Genomic DNA, 14,895 nt, shown 5'->3' with positions numbered 1-14,895 from the left:
ACCCTCAAGAGTGTATTATTATGTTTACTTTATTGTTTTACTTGGTATTTGTATTTCACTGGTTTTACTTGTGCAGCTGTTTTATGTCTTTAATCTATTCTTGTATTTCATTCTTTTATTTTGGTTTTCCCCTTTAAGTCCCTTTGGAAAAAAGCGTCTGCCAAATGCATAAATGTAATGTAATGTGAAAACAATGACACAAATAATAGTTTAAAAAAATACACAGAAATGTTGACAAAAAGGCAAAAAAAACCAAACAAACACTCATTTATTCACAAAATTCTAATAAAGTCAATACAATTTTGGCCATAACGTTGTAATAATTTAATTTTCAGACACATTCCTCCTTTTATTCCTATACACATCTGTAATCATCTTTGACCAGGTCCAATGATTACATACTGAGTCCCAGTTACACTTTATCTATCAACAGTAAATCACATTGTCACAATCATTTCATGAGAAAAGGTAAAAAAAAAAAATGTAATTCCTATTATATGCTCAACAGTCTACTAATAATAAACATCATTCATTAAGGATCTACTTGGCTGATCTGGTCTTGTAGACTTAAACACACAAAAACATTGCAGACTGTATCCATATCTACCTCATCATGACAGGTTTAGTACAAACAGACACCCGGTGATGTGTAAATAGAACTATTCGCACACTTCCACATTTTGGTAGTATCGTTGTGTAGAGTGTGAACATTGACTGGATCAGAGGTTTTGCAGTGAATGCTTTGATAAATGTATGAAAAATCTAAACAGGAAGAAGTTGTGGGCGACATACTGATTCTACTAGTCTACGAGTAAAAACCCTCTAGAATAAAAGCTGAAAAGTTTGAACACAGCAAAAACTGGAGAGTTGAAATTTCAGGGTTAAACATTTGAGAGTTAAATTTTCACTCTCAAAGTGTAGTTTTAACTCACTGTGAGTTAAACGTCACTCAGAGTTGGGGTTAATGAAAAGAGTTAGTCAAGCCTGTGGAAATTAACTCAGGAGAAGTGTTGTTTCGCGTCTCTCCAGTGTTAATTTGCCTGGCCTCTGCCAGTTCACATTGAATTTTAAGTCATTTTTAATGGATTCACTTTTTTTATGATTAAAATTAACACCACTTTCAGAGTGAAAATTAAGTAAAATGAGTGTTATTTTTGTTACTTTCATGGTGTTAATTTAACTCTGTTTGAGTTAAAGGAGAAACTCTGACAGTGTAAATAATAAATCCACATGGGTTAATTTAACCCAGGTCAGTAAGCTTATGAAGGGCGGCTGTGGCTCAGATGGTAGAGCGGTCCAATGACCAAAGGGTCGGCGGTTCAAATCCTGGCTCTGACTATCCCCGTGCCAAAGTCACCCACTGGTGTGTGGGTGAGTGTGAGGAATTGTAAAGTGCTTTGGGCATCATGAAGGTGTAGAAAATGTGCTATAAAAGTTCAGTCCGTTTACCATTCTTGAGTGTTGGTAGTTAAAGCAGTCAGTGTTAAGTTAACTCAGGTTTCTGAGTTAAAAAAGGCAACTCTGGCATAGTGTTAAATAATTAACTTCAATGAAAATGTTAATTTAACTCTGTAAAGTGTGGACCTATATAAACTCTGAAAAAGAGTTAAAATCAACTCTGTGGGAGTTGATTCAACTCTCCAATTTTTGCTGTGAACGACTAACAAAAGAACAGTCCAAACTGCTGCTTGGCTGTAGTTTACAAGATACAGTCTGGGTGAAAATAAGAGAATTAGTGAGAGAATGGGTTTTATTCAAAGGAAATGTTTGTGTCAGAGCCACCAGATCAAAACACTGTCTGCACATTACAATACACTCACTTTACAGATAGTGTTAGATTTATAAATCTATTGTATAAATGTACATAAACTAATATATATTTAACAGTTTATTGTATACATTGAAAACATCACCTCACCAGGACTTTTGTCATTTCATTTTCCAGTTCATCTTATTAAACTATGTGAGATTTACATCAAATTTCTGAGGCAGATAATTTCTTTAACCCATAAAGACCCAAACATCCACTATTGAACAAAACCATCTACTGATCTAAACTGTTTAATACCTGTTGTTCCATTAATCCTATCAATCCATGTAAATAATTGGTGTAAAATGCAGTTTGTCATCTTTTCATGATCATCAGATATGACCCATTTGGACGTTCAGAGGCTCTGTAGTGAACATGGAAACACTGTCATCTTCAACAACATTGATTTACCAGTAAAAACTCATGGAGTTGGATCAGTGACAGTGGATGGACACACTTGTTTTATGTTCAATTATTGATATCTTTGCTGAAAAAGTCACTTTCCTTCAGTTTTCTCTGTTTCTGATATAATAACCCTCAACTTTAATCTGAGTTTTTATGAACATTTACAAAATCAGAGAATAAAACATAGCAGAATACATGATTTTCACTGAAAAAAATGTAAAATGCAGAGGATACGATTATAATAAATGGTGATGAATCATTTAAGGAAGGTTAAATACAGAGGGAAAAAACTGTTTGGGAATTGCTTAGTCTTTATGGGTTAAAAAAACAGAAAAAAACAGACTAGTGTTCTAGAAGGTGTTATCACAGAAAACTAAGAAGCATCTTTTCATTAGACTGTTTGTCCAAAACATGTCTGTCAGTTATAACCTTTGCTTAACGATGGGATTAAACTTGTCAGTAACTGGCTTCACCCAGCAGTGTTGTCTGGCAAACCAAACAGGTTTCAGCTACGGTACATTTATGACAAATCTGTTACTCGGGGATGTTTCACTCAACAGGTTCTTGCTCTTGCTTGTTGAGCTGTCATGCTTTTAAACATTTAAGATGTCTGTAGCACAGTCTATATGTGAAAGTAAAATGTGTGTGTGGGGTAGGGGGTGGGGTGGGGGGTGGATTCCCTCTCAGTGCAGCTTTAAGTTACTGTTAATAGACAGAAACACAGTGTATAATTTAACAGTGGTCGAAGCTCACCCTTTGGATACAGATGGAGAATATAAGTCACTTAACCATAAGGACCCAGTGTTACTTTTGTGGTAGTTCCCGAATGATTTTTTTCTTTATATTTAACATTTCTTAAGTGATTTGTCACCATTTATTATGAAATAATTCTCTGTATTTTGCATTTTTCCAGTGAATTTCAAATATTTTCCAACATATAATGTACTAATCATATAGATGTTCATAAAAGCTCAGATTAAACTTGAGGGTTATTATACCAAAAAACAGAGAAAACTGAAAAAGTGACTTATTCAGTGAAATATATCATTAATTGAACATAAACCAAGTGTCTCCATCCACTGTCATTGAGCCAACTCCATGGGTTTTACTGGTGAATCAATGTTGTAGAAGATGACGGTGTTTCCAAGGTAACTACGGAGCATCTGAACGTCCAAATGGGTCATATCCGATGACCATGAAAAGATGACAAACTGCATTTTACACCAATTATTTACATGTACAGGGTGGGGAAGCAAAATTTACAATGAACATTTAGTTGTTTTTTCTCAGCAGGCACTACGTCAATTGTTTTGAAACCAAACGTATATTGATGTCATAATCATACCTAACACTATTATCCATACCTTTTCAGAAACTTTTGCCCATATGAGCAATCAGGAAAGCAAACGTCAAAGAGTGTGTGATTTGCTGAATGCACTCGTCACACCAAAGGAGATTTCAAAAATAGTTGGAGTGTCCATAAAGACTGTTTATAATGGAAAGAAGAGAATGACTATGAGCAAAACTATTACGAGAAAGTCTGGAAGATACTATTAAAGAAGAATGGGAGAAGTTGTCACCCGAATATTTGAGGAACACTTGCACAAGTTTCAGGAAGCGTGTGAAGGCAGTTATTGAGAAAACAGGAGGACATATAGAATAAAAACATTTTCTATTATGTCAATTTTCTTGTGGCAAATAAATTCTCATGACTTTCAATAAACTAATTGGTCATACACTGTCTTTCAATCCCTGCCTCAAAATATTGTAAATTTTGCTTCCCCACCCTGTATTGATAGGATTAGTGGATCAACAGGAACTAAACATTTTAGATCAGTAGATGGTTTGGGTCACTGGTGGATATTTGGGTCTTTATGGGTTAAACAATAGCAAATATGCATGTTTTTTTTGTTTTTTTTAGCAGTGAAGCTTTTGTAAACTTGATGAGGAGTATACGTTTTGTCTGCACTATTTCCCTCTTATGTAGAAACCACATAAATGCATTTTGTTGCCTTTGCTTTGTACTGTGTAAAGCAGTTCAGACAATAGCACCATCCACTATGATGTGTTTAGTAAATAACAGTATTACTATAGACAGCAGTTAATAAGATGACTGGATAAACACCATTCCCAGACTGATAAACCAAACTGTGAGTAAAGTGGTAGAGCTGTAGTCATAGCTGCAGGCTATAAGTGGATTTCAACACTTCTCAGCTTTAGCTTCTTTCTGAGAATGAGAGCGAACTGTAAGATTAGCATGTGTGACTCAGGCCTGACCTGGACTCTGGTGATACGTACCCAAATGGAGCAAGGTTGGCAAGAACTCAAACCCACATGCGCCCGGAGGAGGATTTGACCAAAAAAAAAAAAAGCAAGATAAAAATGGTAGTTTGCAAAAAAAAAAAGTCACATTTCGTCACCAAAACAAACAGTGCTTATATTTGATTTTCGTGATTATTTTGGGGCACAAAAGCAATTTTTGAATATACTGTTCTCATTTTATTTGATTTTATAAGAGTTTTTTCACAGCACGTTGCAGTAGTATTGTTTTTATGTACCTGTGTAAATGTGACTTTGCACATGAGTACAGTTTCTTCTGCACACAGCTATTACACAATGCATGTACACATGGAGTTGGATCAATGACAGTAGATGGAGACACTTGTTTTATGTTCAGTTAATGATATATTTTGCTGAAAGTCATTTTTTTCTCCACTTTTCTGACATATATAATTTCTGATATAACTTTAAGCTGAGCTTTTATGACTGAAAAAATCCAAAATACAGAGAATAATGTCATGATAAATGGTGATAAATCACTTAAGAAAAGGTAAATAAATACAGAAAAATATGTTTTGGAACGGCCATAAAAGTAGCACTGGGTCTTTCTGGGTTAAAGAAGCACCTCCACCACCACTGTAGACAAACTAATATTATTATGTTTTAGGACTGGAGCCTCTTAAATGTGACTCTTCCCGTTCTTCTGGCAAGGTTGGCAAGAACTCAAACCCACATGTGCCCGGTGGAGGATTTGACAAAAAAAAAAAAGCAAAATAAAAATGGTAGTTTGCAAAAAAAGTCACATTTTGTCACCAAAACAAACAGTGCTTATATTTGATTTTCATGATTATTTTGGGGCACAAAAGCAATTTTTGAATATACTATTCTTATTTTATTTGATTTTATAATCTTTTTTTCACAGCATGTTGCAGTAGTATTGTTTTTATGTACCTGTATAAATGTGACTTTGCACATGAGTACAGTTTCTTCTGCACACAGCTATTACACAGTGCATGTACACATGGAGTTGGATCAATGACAGTAGATGGAGACATTTGTTTTATTTTCAGTTAATGATATACTTTGCTGAAAGTCATTTTTTTCTTCAGTTTTCTGATATATATAGTTTTTGATATAACTTTAAGCTGAGCTTTTATGACTGAAAAAATGCAAAATACAGAGGATAATGTCATAATAAATGGCGATAAATCACTTAAGAAAAGGTAAATACAGAAAGATATATTTTGGAACGGCCATAAAAGTAGCACTGGGTCTTTCTGGGTTAAAGAAGCACCTCCACCACCACTGTAGACAAACTAATATTATTATGTTTTAGGACTGGAGACTCTTAAATGTGACTCTTCCTGTTCTTCTGGCAAGGTTGGCAAGAACTCAAACCCACATGTGCCCGGAGGAGGATTTGACAAAAAAAAAAAGCAAAATAAAAATGGTAGTTTGCAAAAAAAAAAGTCACATTTTGTCACCAAAACAAACAGTGCTTATATTTGATTTTCATGATTATTTTGGGGCACAAAAGCAATTTTTGAACACACTATTCTCATTTTATTTAATTCTATAAGATTTTTTTTGCAGCATGTTGCAGTAGTATTGTTTTTATGTACCTGTGTAAATGTGACTTTGCACATGAGTACAGTTTCTTCTGCACACAGCTATTACACAGTGCATGTACACATGGAGTTGGATCAATGACAGCAGATGGAGACATTTGTTTTATGTTCAGTTAATGATATATTTAGCTGAAAAAGTCATTTTTTCTTCAGTTTTCTGATATATATATATATATATATATATATATATATATATATATATAGATAGATAGATAGATAGATATCTATATATATAGTTTTTTGATATAACTTCAACCCGAGCTTTTATGACTGAAAAAATGCAAAATACAGAGAATAATGTCATAATAAATGGTGACAAATCACATAAGAAAAGGTAAATACAGAAAGATATATTTTGGAACGGCCATAAAAGTAGCACTGGGTCTTTCTGGGTTAAAGAAGCACCTCCACCACCACTGTAGACAAACTAATATTATTATGTTTTAGGACTGGATTCTCTTAAATGTGACTCTTCCTGTTCTTCTGGCAAGGTTGGCAAGAACTCAAACCCACATGTGCCCGGAGGAGGATTTGACAAAAAAAAAAAAAAAAAAGCAAGATAAAAAGGGTAGTTTGCAAAAAAACAAAAGGTCACATTTTGTCACCAAAACCAACAGTGCTTATATTTGATTTTCATGATTATTTTGGGGCACAAAAGCAATTTTTGAATATACTATTCTCATTTTATTTGATTTTATAATCTTTTTTTCACAGCATGCTGCAGTAGTATTGTTTTTATGTCCCTGTGTAAATGTGACTTTGCACATGAGTACAGTTTCTTCTGCACACAGCTATTACATAATGCATGTACACATACTATCTTCTAGTTAATTTGTACATGATTTATATTACTCTGAATCTTTAGGGCCTGTAATCAGAGTTTTCAGTCAGCATGTCCATGTGCAGCTCAGTTCAATGTGTTCATAATTATGCAACTAAAGATTTGTTTTTGTGTATCTGTGAAAAATACTTGGAAAATGTTGCATGTTTAGATGGTCTGAGGCACTAAAATGTGTTTTATCATACTTATTACAGTGTGATATATATTTACACTTGAAAATGAAGTAAAATAACCTTTATATAATATTTAGAACTGCTCATGTCTGCTGTAATGGACATCATTGTTGTCCTTAGAAATGTTATTAAAAAATACTGACATATGATTAAAATCATTTTTATAATTAAGTCTCATCATTACAGTACACCACAACCTCAGACCATAGTAATTATAAGAAAGATGTGTAGAATATTTTGTCCAGTGGTTTTATTGTGGTGATGGTGATTCCCTCCTTTGAGGAAAGAATACAGATTAGATTAGATTAATCTTCCAAGGTTTTATCTTCCAGTTCACTGTAACAGCTGATAAAGACTTGAATGAAATAATGAAGAGTCAGCGTTTTGGAGGACAGGGACAGAGCAGACAAAGAATTAGCAATGAGACAAACCTACCAGCTCAGTCATGCATTATAATGTTTTAACAAAATACTCAAACCACAAAGTTTTTAACATTTCTTAAAGTTGTGTTATAGTCTGTATTGTTGAATAGTCAAGATGAATCCAGATTAAAAATACATATGTGGGAATTTGTACATAGTATACTGCTGGTCCCAGATAAAAACTAAGAATGGGAACAACTTACTATGTAAAAGTGAAATGGGAAAGAGAATTTGACATAGAAATTGATGATATAGATTGGCTAAACATGTGGAAATTACATCATACAACTACTAGCTCTCTGACATGGAGGGAATTTGCCTGGAAAAATCTTATAAGATTTTTTATTACACCCAAGTTTAAAAGTAAACAGTTCCAGAGGCATCAGGAATGTTGGAGAATGCGGGGAGATGGATGTTGACCATTCTCATGTTTTTTGGAAATGTTCAAAATTTTCAGAATATTGGGAAATGATCTGCAATGTCCTAAGTCAAGTATTAGGATACACAATTTCAAAGAAACCTGAAATTCTTTATTTATGCAACTTTGGTGATGACACTATACGTGAATACGATAAATATTTGGTAAAGGTGATGCTGATAGCTGCAAAAAAAGTGTATAACAAGGAATTGGGTGAAGATGAATGTACCATCAAAGGATCAATGGATAACTACGATCGAGGACATATTTCTAATGGAAAAACTAACACACAGATTGAGACTATAAGAACCGCAAATGAATAAAAAGTGGAAAAAATGGACATTATAAAAGCAAAATAATTGATAAGACTGTGCTACCCAGACTTATTTATTTATGTTGTTGTGTTTTTTGTTTTTTTTTTTTGTTGTTGTTCTTTTAAAACTAATAAAATATAAGTTACAAAAAAAAAACAAAACAACTAAGAATGGGAAAATGTTTTTGATTGTGTCACTGTTCATGTTTAAATATTAAACATCTTTAACTTGTTGATGTGAAAACGATGTCAGGTTATATTTATCAGTTTTCAGCAGATACATATAACAGACAGTATAAACCACACAAAAAATGCAAATATTTTCCTCTAAAACCCTTTTTCCAGTGAGATTTTAGAAGGATTTGTTCTGACAGTCATGCAAAGAGTGTTCTTAAATATACTTTAGTTACACCCGTCTACTTTTTTTGTTTGTTTGTTTTTTAGAAATGATCTGTCTCAGAGATAAAATGTGCTAAATCTTACATACTTACAAAATAATATGAATTGGAAAACAAATGATAACAGTGCTGCTTAGTTGAGGTTCTCAATGTACACATATTGGTTTATGTACATTTATATAATAGATTCATGGATCTTCCACTAGAAAGAACCTGTAAAGTGAATGTAAAACCCAATTTCTCATGAATTCTCACACATTTCACATTTGGATCCAAACTACAGCCAACCAGCATTTTTCACTTAATTCTTCTTTGTTCATGACTGAAACTTGGTAAAAGCTTCACTATTTTTTATTCTGGAGGTATTTTACTTGTAGACCAGTGTTATGAAACCAGACCAAACACAGGTGGTGGTTTAATCCACTGATGATATGAGGTTCTTTAGTGGTTCACCTTATACGACACATCCCACATGGTCTAAGGCCTTATCACATAGCCCAGGGTTCAGTTCCTGGCCCAGGTCCAGCGTTACACGTCAGTCCCCATTCTTTCTGTCTCGAATAAAGCAATTCGAAGCCTTTTATTGTCATGTGTAAAGTAAAGAAACAGGTTTCCCTTTACAATGAAAATCATATTTTGCCGTCTACAATGAATGCCAAGAGAATTTAAAGGTCCCATATTATGTAAATCTCACTTTGTGAAAGTTTTCTTATAGTAGTGTGTGTTGCAGTAGCCTCATTATGAGGTTCGAATTTGAAAACTGTCTGTTTCCTCCCTGCCTTGCTACACCATATTTTGTGAAAATGCCTGCTCAAACGGCCGAGTTTGAGTTGGGTCCGCTTATGACGACATAAGCGGATTTAACTCCTCCCCCTGACTGTGCCCCCACCCTGCATGAAAAGGTAAGCCCCGCCCTGGCAAAGTACCTCTTGGACAACAAACATGGCGAAGGCGAGACACGCAAGTTCTGGTGTTGTTGGCTGCACACACCAACACGAAAGTTTATTTTTGCTCCCCACTTCCGAGTCTCTCCGAAAAAAGTGGCTGGATTCTATCTGTGATGGTCATGGACCAAACAACATTCCCAAACGCTTGTACGTGTGTGCCCGGCATTTCACGGACGAGTGTTTTTCGAACATGGGCCCATACAGCTCCGGTGTGGGATAAAATATGGACCCCTATAAAATTTGTACCCCTGCCGATTTTGCGCATGCGTGAAAATCCGCGGTACATATTTTATGCGTATAATAGACCCCTAATTTGTCTGCGTGTTGTTTAGTAGTTACCCCTAGACCACCCGCGCGTGCGCAAATTCCAAATAGGTCCAAATTTTACAAGGTCCATATTTTATCCGACACCGGCTTAGCACAAAGACTCCGAATCCAGAAGGACGCAGTACCAACGCTTCGTGACCCAAGTACAAGTGTGGGAGATGTAAGTTCTTCTCATTTTTTTGTATCTTTACTGCATAACCCTACATTACGGATAAGCTGGTGGTTGTTGATGTGTACGTCTAACGTTAGCATGGCAGCTAACATAGCTCGGTTACTGCTGCTAACGTTTGCGTCCCCATTAACATGCAAGAGCTGATAATATCAAGAGACATTCAACAGAACTACTTTGAACACGGGCCTTTTGTGGTTGGCATCAGTAGAGTTAGCATCAAGCTTGTTAGCAGCTGCCTGCATTAGTGGCGGCAGGCGTCTTTCCGTGTCAGGTCCACGAACCCGACACAACACCGCCGTTTTCCGTCGGGGCTCAATCACGCCTCAAGGCAAAGAAAGCCAGTGTTTGGAAAGACGTTCTGTCTGAGACATGTGTATTGTAGACGAGATGAGCCATGGCTTCACAGTCAACATTAGCGCGTAGTACCGCTAGCGTAAGCCGCGTCCTCTCCCAGAGAGGGGGAGGGGAAGGGGGCGTGGACAGATGCGTTCATTTGCATATCCGGAAGCAGGCCCAGAAACAGCCTGTTCTGAGGAGGGCTGGTCAGTGGGACTTTTTCGACCGCTGAAACTCCGAACAAAGGATGATTTTGGGGCGAACAAACTTAAATACTATGTTTTTGGGCTTCTGAGACCTATATGACGTGACTGAAAAATAGCATAATATGGGACCTTTAAGACAGGTATAAAATTATAAAAATGGAAATAGAATAATTTAATTAGGAAATTAAAACAACCAAAACCAACTAGCACTAAAAAAATAGCATGCAAAAGGAAATGAGCGTAAAAATATAAAAATAATATAAACTACTATTACTAAGACAAAAATATATATTCACATGAATGTGCACTGTCTGGGTAACTGTGCATATAATAAAGGCAAAAAGGCCAGAAAATATATCTTCATAAAAACACATGCTCTTGACTTGAGTTTCCTTTGTGAAGGGAGTCACTTCATACAATGTCAGATGATGGATTCTAAATGGAGTGTGAAGAACTTGGAGCAGACCTGTAGATCCACTGATCCTGGAGTCTGGAGTCCCTCTGCTGGCAGAAGCTGGACTACACACAGAGATCTGACCTGAAACCTGACTGGGGTGGATTCACCGCTTCAGTATCAGATCACTGACAGTTTCCTGACTGATAAAGGAACCTCATTTTACCCTCTGCGGTTCTCTCTCAGTGTGGACTATTTTTGGTTAAGTGTGAGTTTGTGTATTGATATGCATCAGTAAACTGCAGCATAAACTGACATAATGGCAGATCAGTCATATATAGAGTCATGAGAATGTTCTGGTGGGTATTGAGCACAGATAGAACAGATAGAGAGGATACTTTTGGACATGTAGAAGAGGTTTCTGAGTAGCATACTGTCACCAATTAATATTTTAGTACACTTTTAATACTCTTATCACTATGAAGTAAAAACAAATTGCCAGAAGTGAACATACTTAAGTAGGGAAAGGGAATTTTTACAAAGTTAGATTCAACTATGTAAGTCAGTTTGGGAATCACCTAAATCAAAAAGCAAAATCAATGTTTTAGAGGCTGTTTATTTATCATCTGCTCTAGTTTTTGTACAGACATATTGGTAATCTTCTATAATTAGCTGAATTTATATTTATATTTTAGACACCCTTCAGACACATCTTTCATGTGCCTACAAACTCTGTATAGTTGTGGCCAAAAGTTTTGACTGACAAATATTTTGTTTTCATATCCTTTGCTTTTTAATTTTTTTTGTAGATTTTTTATTCATGTGTTTATGAGGTACACTGAAGTATAATTATTTGCATTTTATTAGTGTCAAATACCTTTATTAGCGAATAACTTATATTCATGCAAAGAGTCAATTTGTATTTCTTCCATTGCAGAGAAATACAGGCACATTTTTCTATCATAGACTAAGCTTGAGGACGTTCGCACAAGTTAATGTTATAAAGGAAAAAAGAGCTTTGCCTTAATGAAATTGCCTAAACTGAAAAGAAATTATGGTTCGTAGCTAAAATGTGTATTATAAGTCTGATTAAGCAATTTTCAACACTGTGGCTGCCTGCAGCCTCTAAGAAACAGAATTAAATAGTATTCTTTTTTTTTTCATTACGTCTTTTTGATTACTTCTAATCTGTGCTTTAAGTACATTTTATTAAAATACAACTGTGTGGAGTGTTCAAATGTACTGTATTCTGTTTAGTTACTGCTAAATGTCTGTGTTAATCCATTTTTTAAAAACAGAATGCTGCTTCATCTGCTTGGATTCAAATACAAAATGACACATTAGACACATTGATTTAAATGAAACAGATGCAGACATATCTGGTTATAGATGTTTTTCTGAGTTCATTTACACATTTTCCATTTTTCTTTATATTTGTCATTTATACCTGACTTGTATTTCATGATATTTCTGTACAGGGTGGGGAAGCAAAATTTACAATGAACATTTAGTTGTTTTTTCTCAGCTGGCACTGCGTCAATTGTTTTGAAACCAAACATATATTGATGTCATAATCATACCCATACCTTTTCAGAAACTTTTGCCCATATGAGTAATCAGGAAAGCAAACGTCAAAGAGTGTGATTTGCTGAATGCACTCATCACACCAAAGGAGATTTCAAAAATAGTTGGAGTGTCCATAAAGACTGTTTATAATGGAAAGAAGAGAATGACTATGAGCAAAACTATTACGAGAAAGTCTGGAAGATACTATTAAAGAAGAATGGGAGAAGATGTCACCCGAATATTTGAGGAACACTTGCGCAAGTTTCAGGAAGCGTGTGAAGGCAGTTATTGAGAAAGAAGGAGGACACATAGAATAAAAACATTTTCTATTATGTCAATTTTCTTGTGGCAAATAAATTCTCATGACTTTCAATAAACTAATTGGTCATACACTGTCTTTCAATCCCTGCCTCAAAATATTGTAAATTTTGCTTCCCCACCCTGTACATATGCATGTGTATGATTGGCTGCAATATTGTCTACATTCTTGTGAGCTGTGCTGCTGGCTAAGAGAGATTTTTTTATGTTATTGAATATTTTCTGTTAAATTAAGGTTAAAAGTGCAATAATGGTCTAATGATCTAAAGCAGTAGAGCTTCACCTCTAATTTTACTGTTTCTACCACTGCTTCTACTTTCATATGATAAAGACACAAAACACACAATAGCCACGTGGATCTGTGTATAAACAGCTTTATAAGTTTTCTCAGATAAATAATGCTACACGGTCGTTGCAGTCAGTCCTGCTCTCATTACAATCGCAGTGATAATTCTGCATCAGTGCAATGCAACAGGGAAAACAAGAAGTGTAAAATAATTAAAGTATTCATTTGTTGTAGAGAGCAAACTGCAAATAAAACGCATTAAATGCATCAGGTTGTGTCCTTTATCAACCATTTGTGTGACATGATATGGACGTGACACACAAGGAACAGACACATGGTATTAGATGGAATGCACATTCATATAGTTCTATAAATGCACTTGAATATATTTTATGTTTCATCATGCAAGAGACTGACACACACACACACAAACAGCATCTTACACAGTCATGCAGGAAAGTCCATCCCAAATTACGCGAATCACAGTAACACTGCTAAATGCTCACACTTGGTCCAAAATAAACTGGATGTTACATGAATTGGAAGAGCAGAGTATTGAGGAAAAAACACTAAGATGTTGAAGTGAATCCGATGAGATCGTTGTTTTGAAATCCAGCTCAGGAGATAATGGTTCATCTCCATAGTGACATTATCATCAAAGTTTTGAATCATTTGGTGTGTCCTGTTCATCAACAAAAAGTTAGGATCTTCCCTTTTGTGGTTTAACCCATAAAGACCCAAACAGCCACCCATGACCAAAACCATCTACTGATCTAAACTGTTTAATACCTGTTGATCCAATAATTCTATCAATACATGTAAATAATTGGTGTAAAATACAGTTTGTCATCTTTTCTTGGTCATCAGATATGACCCATTTGGATGCTTAGAGGCTCCGTAGTTACCATGGAAACACTATCATCTTCTACAGCATTGATTCACTAGTAAAACCCATGGAGTTGGATCAACGACACTGGATGGAGACACTTGTTTTATGTTCAGTTAATGATATACAGTATTTTGCTGAAAAAGTCTTTTTTTTCTTCAGTTTTCTGATATATATATGTATAGTTTTTTAATACAACTTTAACTTTAACCTGAGCTTTTATGACTGAAAAAATGCCAAATACAGAGGATAATGTCATAATAAATGGTGATAAATCACTTAAGAACAGGTAAATGAATACAGAAAAATATATTTTGGAATGGCCATAAAAGTAGCACTGGGTCTTTACAGGTTAAAGAAGCACCTCCACCACCACTGTAGACAAACTAATATTATTATTTTTTAGGATTGGAGCCTCTTAAATGTGACTCTTCCTGTTCTTCTGGCTTTTTATTTAATTGTAAACTGAATTTCTCATTTAAAGTGTTCAATAAAACAAAACATTTGAGGTTGTCCTCTAAAATTTTACAGCCACATCATCAAAAATATTCATTAGCAGCCCTTGTTTTTCTTCATCATTGGGGATAAATACATAAACCAGCATAGTGATATTATTTGGTACATGTGCAAATAAAGTCAATGACAACAGAAAATAATGTAGACCCTCCAATAGCACAAAAAAGGTAACATTCCACCGACTGAAATCCAGCTCATGTCGCTGCAACACACATGACAGAAAGGTTCATACATTTAACATGCAACATGTAGT

Source organism: Sphaeramia orbicularis, chromosome 12 (genome assembly GCF_902148855.1).
Source record: "Sphaeramia orbicularis chromosome 12, fSphaOr1.1, whole genome shotgun sequence".
NCBI classification, from domain to species: Eukaryota; Metazoa; Chordata; class Actinopteri; order Kurtiformes; family Apogonidae; genus Sphaeramia; species Sphaeramia orbicularis.
Note: the sequence above shows the minus strand (reverse complement) of the source record.